Source organism: Nelumbo nucifera, chromosome 3 (assembly GCF_055504915.1).
Source record: "Nelumbo nucifera cultivar China Antique chromosome 3, China Antique-T2T, whole genome shotgun sequence".
NCBI classification, from domain to species: domain Eukaryota; kingdom Viridiplantae; phylum Streptophyta; class Magnoliopsida; order Proteales; family Nelumbonaceae; genus Nelumbo; species Nelumbo nucifera.
Genome location: NC_142651.1, coordinates 44,024,112 through 44,034,920, shown reverse-complemented (window position 1 = coordinate 44,034,920; position 10,809 = coordinate 44,024,112).

Sequence of the window (10,809 nt, the reverse complement as noted above, 5' to 3'; positions counted from 1 at the left end):
AATAGCGCGCGGGGGGGGGGGCGTCCTTGCTACTGTTGTACATCTTGAGCTCACGCGTAAGTTTCAGCTCGCGTCCAGGCTTTTCAGCTCGCGTCCCAGGTTTCCTTGCTTGTTCGAGTTTTCGTGGTCTGCTTCAGTCTTCTTCCCGGGTGAGTGTTTTTGGAATCCCGTTCCGTTTCCCGATGTCTGGTTTGGAGGGTTCAAACTGTTCAAGCGGGTCTGATGTAGGTTCTACGAACCAGTTTGCGTCCCCCAGTAGTTCAAGTGAGTCCGATGTAGGTCCTGAGGAAGGGGTCGGGCCTACCACCCGAGGTGCTTCGGGTAGGTCGGCGTCCACCTCCCGTCGTGGCCGGGTTGTAGACCAGTTCGGCCCTTCGACTATGATGCCTGAGGAACTTCAAACCCTCGTAGACTACTACGACTTACCCAGTGAGTATGGTTACTTTATCCCTACAGGCAGCTTCCCTTGGGAACACGGTCCTGATGAGATCGTGATTTTCTGGGAACAGCTCGCCGCGGGGCTGCGACTGCCCTTCCACCCTCTTCTTGTCGAGGTCCTAAACCACTTCGGTGTGACGGTTGGCCAGCTTCACCCAAACTCTATTAGGAACTTAGTGGGAACGATCTCTTTATTTTGCGACGAGAACTTCCCTCTGGATCTGGAGATTTTCTCTTCCATTTTAATGCTAAAAAAGCAAGTGGGTCCCCTCGCCCGGGCTTCAACCTCTTACACGGACATACTACCTGTCCCCTCGCCCAGGCTTCAAGCTCTTACACGGACTCCCCAATAAGGTCCCGGCGTGGAAGCGGGATTATTTCGGGGTGCGAAGTGCGCTGGGGTGGCCGTTTCAGACCGGCTGGGGGATGGCCGCTCCTGATTCCGGCATCACACTTGATGAGGAGACGGCGAAGGGCCTCCGGCAATGGGCGCGGCTTGGGCTGGATTGTCAATGGTATCTGACGGAGGCCAAGCTTATTGCTGCGAGCCTGAGTTCGGGTAGGTTCTTTCCCTAGTGATCCTGTCTTGCTCTTCTTTTACGTGTCTTACTGATGCCGAACTCCTTTTCGCAGGTACAATGGACTCTCGAGGGACCCGAGGTGGGCACTTGTTCGAGGGCATGAAGAGGAGTAAGCGGGTGGCTAAGCGAGCTCGCGCCGAGCCATCCCGGGGTGCGGAGCCCGAGGTGTTGGATTATCCGGCAGAGGAGCCCGAGATGGTTCCTCCTATGCAGGAGCCGGCGGGGGCTCCTTATGCCGAAACCACACACACGGGGGCTCCCGCCTATTCCGAGTCTACTCATATGCGAGCTGGGCCGTCGGGCTCGGAGGCCCCGGGGGACATCAGGAGCGTGCTGTTGCCTGTTCATGCTCTTCAACGGAGTAAGGAGGCGATGTTTCCCGAGGAAGTCGCGGCGTGGACCGAGCTTCCTCTGCAGCAAGTGGTCTGCCGTGCCGTTACTCATGCCATGGTGGTAAGTGATCCCTTCTTTAGAGCTCGGCTTTTATTCTTTTATTCGTTTCTTTGATCCCGTTTTCCTTTGATAGGTGAACTCTTCCATTCACACCTTGGCAAACCAGGTGGAGAAATGCTTGAGGCAGGCGCGAGCTGCCGAGGATTCTGCTCGGACTGCCGAGGAGAATGCTCGTGTTGCTGATGCTGCTGCTCGCCTTGCGCGGTCTAGGCAGGCGAGGTCTAAGAGGGATGCCGAGGCCATGGGAGTGGTGGTGAAGCGTATGGCCGAAATGAAGCTGGACCTGGAGCACCAGGTTGAGTATCTTCAGGAGGATATCAGGGAAAGGACTCAGATCTTCTCTCAAGGCATCGAAGACGCGAAGAAGAAGGCTGTCTGCGATTACATTGCTTCGCCGGATTTCGATGATCTGATGGTAGACTCCTACAGGAGGGGTTTCAAGCTAAGTCGGTGGATGATCCGGAATACGTACCCCGACCTTGATACCAGCGCCATATCCACTTCGCGCATCACTCAAGAGATGGCTAATGCTGCGGATGCCGAACCGGACTCCGAGGGGGAGGCAGGTCCTTCGGGCGTTGTCGAAGTGGCTTCTGATAATGATGAAGTGGCCCCTGGCTTGTGAAATGAAATGTACACTTCTCTCTCTCTTTTTTTTTTTTCGAATGTACACATCTATTCTGAAATGAAATGGCTTTTTGTTCATGTACTGGTTGTCCTGTCATCGAGCTATATTTTTTGCCGAACTGACCATTTCGGTCCTTCAGTTCGTTTTCTGACATGAAATGTCTTCAGGGTACTTGGTGGCCTATAGGTAGTACCTTCTCAAGTTGACAACGTTCCATGCTCGGGGTACTTGTTTTCCTTCTAGGGTTCCGAGCTCGTATGCTCCCCCACTGAGTGCTTTCTTTACTCTGTAGGGACCTTCCCAGTTCGGTCCAAGTTTCCCTACACCGGGTTCGGGCACCATGACCTTACGGAGAACCAGGTCGCCGACGCGAAAGTTCCTCTTTTTTACTCGCGCGTTATAATATCGAGCTACCTTTTGTTGGTAGGCCGCAGTTCGGATGTGTGCGAGGTCTCTCACTTTGTCCAGTAGGTCGAGGTTGGTGCGTAACTCGCCCTCGTTTGTTTGTTGGTCGTATGCTTCTAGTCGCAACGAAGGTACTTCGATTTCCGCCAGGATTACTGCCTCGGTGCCATATGTGAGGTTAAAGGGGGTCTCACCTGTGGCGGTTTTTTCCGTGGTTCGGTGTGCCCATAGAACACTTGGTAGTTCGTCTGCCCACAAACCTTTGGCTCGGTCCAATCGCGCTTTCAGTCCGCGGAGGATGGCTCTATTCATTACTTCTGTTTGACCATTTGCCTGTGGGTGTGCGACCGATGTGAAGTTTTGACTAATTCCCATACTTCGGCACCATTCTTGGAACTTGATATCTTCGAACTGTTTGCCGTTGTCGGAGATTAGTACCCGAGGTAGCCCGAAGCGACATACAATGTTCTTACAAAAGAAGTTTTGTATGTTTCGGGCTGTAACTATTGCCAGGGGTTCGGCTTCTATCCACTTTGTGAAATAATCTACTACCACCACTAGGAATTTTCTTCCGCCTGTCGCTGGTGGGAATGGCCCCAGGAGGTCGATCCCCCATTGGGCGAAGGGCCATGGGCTGGTGAGGTATTTGAGGTCGGCGGCGGGCTGATGGTGGATGCTGGCGTGCTTCTAACACTTATCGCATTTTCTGACGAGCTCGATTGCCTCTGTCTTCATCGTTGGCCAGTAGTATCCTTGTCGAAGTGCCTTTTGGGCGAGGGCTCTGCCCCCCAGGTGTCCGCCGCACAAGCCTTCATGGATGTCATGGAGTACCAGCTAGGCTTCGGCTGGGCGCAAGCATCGCAGAGAGGGGAGCGTGTAGGATCGCCGGTACAACCGTTCGTCTATCATGACGTATTTGGCTGCCTGGCGCTGCACCCTCTTGGCTGCGTTGCGGTCCGCGGGGAGGGTTCCGTCTAACAGGAAGCTCGCGAGTGGGTCGATCCAGCTCGGCTCTGCTTCGGTGACGGGAGCGACCTCTTCTGCCCCACCGAGAATGCTGGGCCGAGGTAAGTCCTCTACGTACACGGTTCTCTTGGCGTTGTGGCTCGTGCTAGCCAGTCGGGACAGGGCGTCGGCCTCAGCGTTCTTTGACCTCGGGATTTGCTTGATGAAGTGTGACTGGAAGTTGAGCAGAGCTTCCTATACTTTTGCCAAGTACGCAATCATAGTGAGCTCGCGTGCTTCGTACTCGCCTGTAACTTGGTTGACCATGAGCTGGGAATCACTGCAGATAACCATGTGCTTTGCTCCGACCTCGTGCGCTAGGTTTAGCTCAGCAATCAGTGCCTCGTACTCCGCCTCGTTGCTGGATGCCACGAACTCAAAGCGTAGTGCGTATTCCAGTTTTGTTCCGCTCGGGCCGCGTAGCACTATTCCAGCCCCGCTGCCTTGTTGGTTCGAGGAGCCATCTACATGAAGGATCTAGGGCTCCTCATCCCAGTTCGCGCTTGGTCTAACCAGGAGGGATGCTACACTGGCTGCTACTTCACGGGGTTCGGACTCTATTGGCTTGGGAGCTCCGAGTTCGCCCGAACTGGGGATCTCGGGCTCGACCGGCTCAGGGGCTTCGAGGCTAAACGTGCATTCTGCGATAAAATCTGCCAAGGCTTGGGCCTTGATGGCAGTTCTTGGCTTGTACTGGAGATCGTACTCGCTGAGTTCGATGGCCCACTTCGTCAGCCGGCCGGAAACCTCGGGTTTGAGTAAACTTGTCTCAGAGGTTTGTCGGTCAGGACGATGACGGTGTGGGCCTGGAAGTACAGGCGGAGTTTCCGTGCTGCTACCACCGGGGCATACGCTAGCTTTTCTATCTGCGGGTACCTTGTCTCTGCTCCCTGCAAGATTTTACTAACATAATATATGGGTCGTTGGACCCGGTCTGCCTCCTTTACTAGTACCGAACTGACCACCTCGTCGCTAGCCAAGAGGTACAGTTCTAAGACTTCGCCTTCCTCGGGCCGAGCTAAGGTTGGCACACTGGCGAGGTAGCCTTTTAGCTCGTCAAACGCGAGCTGACAGTCTTGGGTCCATTTGAACCCTTTGCCTTTGATTGCTTTGAAGAAGGGTAGGCAGTGATCTGCCGACTTGGACATGAAGCGGCTTAGAGCGGCTATGCGGCCATTTAGCCTTTGGACTTCTTTTGTTTTCCGAGGTGGTCTCATATCTAGGATGGCTTTTATTTTGTCTGGGTTGGCCTTGATGCCGCGTCGATTGACAACGTAGCCCAGGAACTTGCCCGAGGTGACGCCAAAGACACATTTGTTGGGGTTCAATTTCATGTTATACTGACGCAGGATTTGGAAGACAGAATCTAAGTCTTGTATTAATTCTTGTGAAAACTGTGTTTTGACGACCATGTCGTCTACATAGCACTCTATCTTTGTGCCGATCAGGGGCCGAAACAGCCTATTTATAAGTCTTTGGAAGGTCGCCCCGGCGTTTTTTAACCCGAAGGGCATGACCTTGTAACAGTATAGACCGAACTCGGTTATGAAGCTGGTTTTTTCCTCGTCGGATTGGTCCATTCGGATTTGGTTGTAGCTTGAGTAGGCATCCAGGAAGCTTAGCAATTTGTGTCCCGAGGTCGCGTCCACTAGGCGGTCGATCCTAGGAAGGGGGAAGCAGTCTTTCGGGCAAGCTCGGTTCAGGTCGATGTAGTCGACGCACATGCGCCACATGCCGTTCGCCTTTTTCACCAGCACAGGGTTGGCCACCCAGCTCGGGTAATGGACTTCCCTTATGAAGTCTGCCGCGAGGAGCTTTTCGACTTCCTCGTCGACCGCTTTCCAGCGCTCCGGGGCTAAGTTCCGTTTCTTCTGTCTAACGGGTCTGACTAAAGGGTCAGTGTTAAGTTTGTGAGTTATAAGACTAGGGTCAATACCGGGCATATCGGCCGCAGACCATGCAAAAATATCTAAATTTTGGAGTAAAAAACTTACCAGTTCGGTCCGTAGGGGTTCTTTGACAGAAGCACCAATCTGGAGTGCACGAGCTGGGTCCGTAGGTGAGGTCGGGATCGCGACTGTTTCTTCTGTTGGCGAGGCTCGTTCTTCGCCTTGCTCCGTAGGCCGCTCCAGATCGAGGTCGCCGGCCGGCTTGGACTTGCCTTTTAGGGCGGCAACGTAGCACTTGCGGGACTCGAGCTGGTCACCCCGCACTACCCCCACACCGAAGTCCGTAGGGAACTTCATGGCCAAATAGTAGGTGGAGACCACTGCCCGCAAGATATGCGTGATTGGCCGTCCTATTATGGCATTGTATGGGGAGGGGGTCGCGACCACCAGGAAATCGTGGTTGAGTCTGACCGCACAAGGCCACGTGCCGACTTCCACGGGCACTGTTATTTTTCCAAGGGGCCTGACTTCCTCCCCGCTGAAGCCCACCAGGGGAGTGCTTGCAGGTTTTAGTTCACTCCTTGGCAGCTGTAGCCGATCAAACGCCGACTTGAAGAGGATGTCTGCCGAGCTGCCTGAATCTACGAGCACGCGCCTAACCTCGAAGTCGCTGATCCTGAGTTTAATGATAAGTGCGTCGTCGTGAGGGTAGCGAACTCCCCGCGCGTCGTCTTTTGTGAAGAGGATCGGCTCCTCGGTCTTCGGCCTTTTCGGAGGGTTCCGCTCCTCGAGGACCGCTTCGCGAACTGAGGTCTGGGCTGCTGCTGATGTGCATCCCGCCACCACCGAACCTCCCACAATTACATGGATGGTTCCCCGAACTGGCCTTTCTGCCGGAGGCTGTCGCTGCATCGGTTCGGCAGGCCTACTGCTAGTCTCGGGGGCGTCCTTTAAGTGTTCGCCCGGCTGATCCACTTTATTGCTATTATTGTTGTGCTATACAAAGTTTCTTAAGTATCCGCGACGGATGAGCCCCTCTATCTCGTCTCGGAGGTTATTGCACTGCTCGGTACTGTGACTGTGGTCCCTATGGAAACTACAATACAAATTCTTGTTTCTTTCGTTCGGATTTCCCTTTAGGCGAGGTGGCCATTTCACGTATGGGGCGTCCTTGATCGTCATTAGGATCTCGGTCCGCCTCGTGTCAGGGGCGTGTAATCCGTCCGAACTGGCAGGGGAGCTCGGAACGACTGGTTCGGTTTTGGGTCCCGGGCCGGGTTTCTTCGGTCGGTCGAGCTAGAGGGCTCACCGTCCCTCTTTCTTTTCTCGTTTCCGCTCTCGGTTTGCTGGTTGATTTCCTCCTCTGTTCTCATGAACTTGTCCGCGAGCTTGAGGAACTCGGCCACGGTCGCGGGCTGGTTGGCTACCATGTGCCATTTGAACTCCTTGTGCGTCACCCCTCTTTTTGCTGCGGCGAGCTGCACCGCGGGGTCTAACCGTGGTATCTGTAAGCATGCCTCATTGAATCCCTTGATGTAGCCCCGTATGGGTTCTCCTTCCCTCTGGACTACCGCGAAGATGCTTTCCTCTGCTCTAGGGCACCGTTTGCTGGTGACAAAGTGTGCAATGAAGACCTGCACGAACTGAGCCCAACACTTTATCAATCCGGGGACTAGGTTCCTGTACCAAGTGCGGGCTACCCCCTTGAGGGTGGTGGTGAAGGCCACGCACATGCATGATTCGCTGGCTCTGGCGAGGTGCATTTGGGACTGGAAAGCGTCCACGTGGTCGTTGGGGTCGAAGGACCCGTCATACTTGTCTAGGGGCGGGAGCTTGAAATCTCTGGGCAAGGGGACTGCCAGGAGTTCTGAGGCGAGGGGGGAAGGAACTGAGAGAATCGGGGCGACTCCTACCTCGTCCGAGCTCGTCTCGCCTTTGCCTCTGAGCTCGGATAAGACGCGGGTGGCGGTTCGTCGACTTCGACGGCGCCTTCGCTGCTGAGTGGGCCTTATGCTGGCGCTGCTGGCCTCCGTGTTGCCGAGCTCGATGGGCTCGGAGTGCTGGTAGTCCGCTGCTGCCAGTGCGCCGAATCGGTTTTCCACCAGTGGGGACTCCGGTTTGGAGACCCGAGGTGCCGACCTTGCGGGCGAGGTTCCTGATCCGCCTGCGAGTCGCGAGGCGGGGATGACTTTTCTTTCTCTCCGGCCTGGGGACGAGGTCTGGCTGTTTGGGTGATTCTGAGGCCTAGAGGCCTTTCCTTGGTGGAGGCGCCCATCCTACGGAGAGGCCTTGACTGGCTTCGGGGCAGGGTGGCGAGGTGGAAGTAGTGGTTGGTTCGGTGTCAGTTGGGGGAACTGCTGTTGATAGTGGTATTGGGAGAGGTTGTGCAACACTTGGTGCTGGTGAAGCTGGTGTTGCTAGAACTACTGCATCTGGGCTTGCATTGCCCGCATGCACTGCATTAAGTCGTCCAACCGATTTTGGCTAGCTGCCAGGGGGACGGCGGTTGGTTCAATGAAGGTAGTCCCAATGGGAAGAGGGAAGGGGATGTTTGCGGAAGGTAGGCTTACAGGCGCCACTGCTTGTGGCGTAGTCAGATTGGGGATTCCATCCACTGAGAGGGGGATGGTGAACTGCCCAACACACACCACGGGAACTTGGGGCTGTTCCCCGGTGGTGTTTGTCTCTGTGCCGCATCCGGTGTTGCTGGATGAGGCCATGAGTATTGAGTTTCTCAGAGAAGAAGAAAAGGGTATGAAAGTTTTGGAGGGAGGCCTTTTGAAGCGTTCCCACAGACGGCGCCAATTGATGATGCACAATCTGGCCGGTCTTAGCTGTCGATGATCTTGCCTCTGAACTGAGTAACAGGGACCTGAAATGGAAGGAGAAGAGAAGCTCCGGGGAGAACCCAGCGTAAGGGCTCCGAAGCTCAAGTTAGAATCCTTCAAAGGCAAGATAAACCAGATAGCGCGAAAGTTAGCATACCTCGTTCCTGGGGGGTAGAAGCCTTTTATAACCACCTCGCACACTCACTTCCAGGCTTCCATCAGGTCGGGTATGATTACTTCTGAACTCCTGCCAGTTCGGATGTCATTTCCTCTGGCCGGACAGAACCGCCACTGTTCCTTTTGTCGGAGCCGTCTCTGCGGCTAGTGACGACGGTTGCAGGTGGCGGTAGCAGGAAGCCGTTTGAAATGCGGCTGTCAGGCGTCAGATCCCAAATCAGTCCGGTACGTCGCCCTTGGATACGGACGTCTTTGGTGTCGGGTACGTTTAGCTGGCCTGGTGCTTTGGAAGTGAAGTGTTGGAGTGACGAGCGAGGTGTCTTGAGTTCGGCTTGGACTGTTCCGAGCTGCCATGGGCCAGCTCGGGTCAGCTTTGTGAGGCTTGGGGCCCAGTATAGTTTGTGCTCCTTGCAGGGAGCTCGGGTTCTCAATAGGGAGCTCGCTCTTAACAAGGAGCTCGGACTCCCAGTAGGGAGCTTGCTCTTAATAGGGAGCTCGGATTTTAGGGAGCTCGGGCTCCTAGTAGGGAGCTCGGACTTAGGGAGCTCGGGTTCTTACTTAGGGAGCTCGCTTCTTAACAGGGAGCTCGGGCTCCTAGTAGGGAGCTCGAACTTAGGGAGCTCGGGTTCTTACTTAGGGAGCTCGGACCCTTAACAGGGAGCTCGCTCTTAACAAGGAGCTCGGACTAAGTACAGCGGTCTGGAGTTCAGGCTCGGTAGTGAGCTTGGACTTGCTTCCGATGTTCGCTTTGGGCGCTCTACTGTCCCGAGCTGCTTGCCTTTGCCACGTGTCGGGCGATCGCGAGGTCGGGCCAAATTTCCCTTCATCAGAAGCCATCTCATTTGCTATTAGAAATCAGGAAACCAGTCTCTTGCTTATAGTGCAGCTTTGGATGAATTCCTCGAAAATTAAACCATGTGGCTGATAATTTAGCTAAGGGCCTATTTGTTTCCTTTTAACTCTTATCTCTTAAGAGAAATCTTTTAACTTTAAGAGAATAGTGGTTGTTTGTTTCCTCTTATCTCCTATCTCTTAAAGTGCAATCATACAATTTTTTGTTTTCCCATGATATTTGATAATTTTCTAAATTCAGAATTCAGAACAACATTCTCTGCATTCAGAGTTTAGAGGAAAGAAAAGTTTACTAATACCAATATACCTCTTAATGTAATTATTATACTTTCAGATGTCAGACTTCAAAGTAAACGAACAGGCCCTAAATCTGGGCTAGAAAAGGATTTTTTGTATAGTGATCATACTTTGCTAATATAGTGGGCTTTCTCTTTTGTTTTTTGGATGACAGTGCTTTGTACATCTCTCTCCTTTTTTGATCTTATCTTTTCTCAAAAAAGTCATTATTATATATAATTAATAGATTTAAATTATACATGTATATGCCAAAAGTAAATAGTTTTTGAAAGTTTTATTTATTTATTTTTTGTCATTTTAAGCATCATAAGATGGATGCATATCAAGTCCGAATGTGATCCAAGTATGCCATAGATTGAATTCAAATCCAAGATAATCAGAATGGACCGGATATTGAAGTATAGTATAAATAAATTAGATAAAAATAGGGTAAATTACAAAGATCACCTTGTACTATGAAGTCAGTGATAAATGCCCCCTGAACCTTCATTTGTGACAAATACCTCCTTAAATGTTCACTTTGCAACAAAAACCCTTGACCGCAGTCACGTGATAGGATATATTAAATTACCAAAATGTCCACCTAAACTTCATTTATTTCTTTTTTCTTGCCCTTTTTTTCTAAACCCTAATTGACCAAAATTACCTCCATTTTCTCTAAAAGAAACCAACTAAAATAATAAGAATCATTTCATCGACATAGAATATTTTTTTTTTATTCTTGATTCATTTCACTCACATGAATGTCTCTCTAAATCTTAAAATATAATAATGATCCAAATCATTTTCTAATAAATCAAGAGAAAACAAACAAAAACATAATTTACATCTATTAAAAAGAAACTTATACCATTTCATTTAAATATTGACTTTGGCCAAAAATCTACAAGGATCTATTGGAGAAAGCGGGAGGGCTTCAATGTTATTTAGAAAACTAATCTTTTCATAAATCATTACTTTTATTTTCATAAAAAAAAATGACAGAAAACACCACCATCTAAGCCTTGTCCCATCTATCTATATTGGGCCGATTACATGAATCCTGTTTCGCCATTCTTTTATATATAGTCAAAAATTAATGATAGATAAAATAATTAATACACACTTTAAAAAAACAGAAAGCTCACCGGTCTTTGGATCTAATGAATGAGAGTCTAACAAGATTGGTTTGTATGATGGCAGGTGGTAAGCATGTTTACAAATAAATATTAATCATATATGGCATATGGTATTTGGATTTAACATTTATGACTTAT